The 2,588-nt window shown below is 38.9% G+C and overlaps 1 pseudogene; it reads left to right on the forward strand.

The window, feature by feature from the left end:
* The first annotated feature begins 443 nt into the window (after positions 1–443).
* On the forward strand, positions 444–560 carry LOC115062828 (annotated as a pseudogene).
* The last annotated feature ends 2,028 nt before the right edge of the window (positions 561–2,588 follow it).

The following is a 2,588-nucleotide window of genomic DNA, read 5'->3' on the forward strand; positions in this document are numbered from 1 at the left end:
GGATGCTCAGATGCTCCGGAAGCGGCTGAGTCAAGGGCCAAGCACGGCGGTGACTCTGGCATTGGCACCTCCCTGCCGGCCTGGATTACTCAGGATGGACGCGACTGACTGACCGGAAGGGCTGAGTCAGCGCCGCGAAGCGCCTAGAGACCCGTCAGCGCTGGACCTCCGTTGTCCCTCATCTCAGGAGCTGAGGCCAGAATCTAAAGTCACGAAGTAGTCTAAACTGCAAACACTGTACACTGACTGGTTCAGTGGAAACTGCCTTGTTGGTAAAGGACACGCAGTACAGTTGGGCTACTGGGACAGGTGCGGAACCGTTGAAATCCTAGCCCCTGGAAAGTGGAAGATGATGATCAGGAGTTGAAGGTCAGCCTGAGCTAGGAGAGGCTGTCAAAATCTGCAAACTTCCAACACTAGTTAAATGAAGATCAAAGACATTTATACTTACCTGGAAGGGGAAATACCATGATTACGAAGGTGATTTGAGGTTAATCCATCGCACTCCGAATTTGGGGAAACTCAACTGCATAATTTGTGGATGGGGGAACTACTCCCTGAATAAAAAACAAAAACAAAACAATAAAAAAAAAACAAAGAAACGTGCTTAGGGCCAACGAGTGATTCACCTAAATCTATTCCAAAATTCAATGAACAATATCAAAGCACATACACAACCACAATGTATTTGTTTAATTTTAAATTTTACTGTAATATCAGCATCTGGAAGGCCCGGGCAGGAGACTTGCCAGAAAGTTGAAGCTACTCTCAAAAACCAAAACCAAAATCAAAACAATCAGGATGTGCAGTCTAACCATAACTCAGAAGGCAAGAAACAGGAGTCAGAGCCAGTGTGAGTTACATTATTGAGATACTAACCAAATAATAATAATAATAATAATAATAATAATAATAATAATAATAATAATAATAAATTAAAAATTATAAAAGGGGCCGGGCGTGGTGGCACACGCCTTTAATCCCAGCACTTGGGAGGCAGAGGCAGGTGGATTTCTGAGTTCAAGGCCAGCCTGTTCTACAGAGTGAGTTCCAGGACAGCCAGGGCTACACAGAAAAACCCTGTCTCGAAAAAAAACAAAAACAAAAAAAAATTATAAAAGGGCAATTTTAAGAATTGCAAGAAAAGGGCTGGTGAGATGGGTCAGTGGGTAAGAGCACCCGACAGAAGGTCTGGAGTTCAAATCCCAGCAACCACATGGTGGCTTACAAACATCTGTAACAAGATCTGATGCTCTCTTCTGAAGTGTCTGAAGACAGCTACAGTGTAAAATAAATAAATAAATAAATAAATAAAAAAGAATTGCAAGAAAAAATAGAAACTTGAACTCCAAGATGAAATTCAAATAGGATTAAATATGAACACCCTCCCCTTCCTCTTTTTCTTTCTTTTTTCTTTTTTTCTTTAAATGTGTGTGTGTGTGTGTTTGTGTGTGTGTGTGTGTGTGTGTGTGTGTGTGTGTGTGTGTCTGAGTCTCTGGCTATGAGGGGACTCTGTATAGATCAGGCTGTCCAGAAACTTAGGGTGCCTCTTTCTTTCAAGTGCTGGTATCAAAGGAATGAACCTTCATATCAAGTTAGCTATGTGTCTTTGAAGAGATATCTTAACTGTCTCAGTTTTTCCATTTGAAAAAAAAATGGGGAAAATCACACTACATAAGTTCTTGTGAGAGCTAAATGAGATCATATTTGTGAGTTAGAATGATGTAGTGCTGTAGAATACTTTACTTATAAACATATTACTGTCTTTTTGCTATTGAAGAGAACATGGCTGTGCAGTGAGCTTTTTTTTTTTTTTTTTTTTGGTTTTTATCTTAGTTTGGTTTTGTTTGATGAGGTAAGATCATACTTAAGTGGCCAAGACTGGCATTGAATTTGCTATGTACCTTGAACTCTTTTATTATTATTATTATTATTATTTTCATCTTGAACTCTTTAAAAATACACTTATTTTATATGTTTGTATGCCTAAGTGTGAGTATGTGAACCACATACATACAGGAGTCCTTGGAGGTCAGAAAAAGGTACAGAGCCCTTGGAACTGGAATTACAGTTGGTTGTTAGCCGGTATTTTTGTGCTAGGAACCTAACTCTGAAAAAAAAAAAAAAAAAAGAAAAAGAAAAAAAGGAACCTAACTCTGGTTTGTTTGTTTTTATTTTTGTTTTTTAGAGAAAAACTACTCTTGGTCATTGAGCTACTCCGGTCCAACCTTGAACTCCAGATCCTTCTAGCTCTTCTTCCCAAGTGCAGGCACGGATCATAGACATTGATCCAATGCACCCAGCTTGCTGGGAGGAATGGTGGTTGACTCTGGCATAACTGTCTTGAATGAAATGATAGAAATTTTTTCTTTTCAAACTCTTCCTTTCTGTGAAAATGAACTTCAAGTCCTCCTTAATCAGATCAGTGATTTCATAAAGAAAAATCGATAATGCTGAAGATAGATAAGTCACAAGATTTTTTTTTAAAGATTTATTTATTTATATCTAAGTACACTGTAGCTGTCTTCAGATGCACCAGAAGAGGGTGTCAAATCTTGTTACAGATGGTTGTGAGCCACCATGTGGTT

Source organism: Mus pahari, chromosome 1, assembly GCF_900095145.1.
Source record: "Mus pahari chromosome 1, PAHARI_EIJ_v1.1, whole genome shotgun sequence".
Classification (NCBI taxonomy): Eukaryota; Metazoa; Chordata; class Mammalia; order Rodentia; family Muridae; genus Mus; species Mus pahari.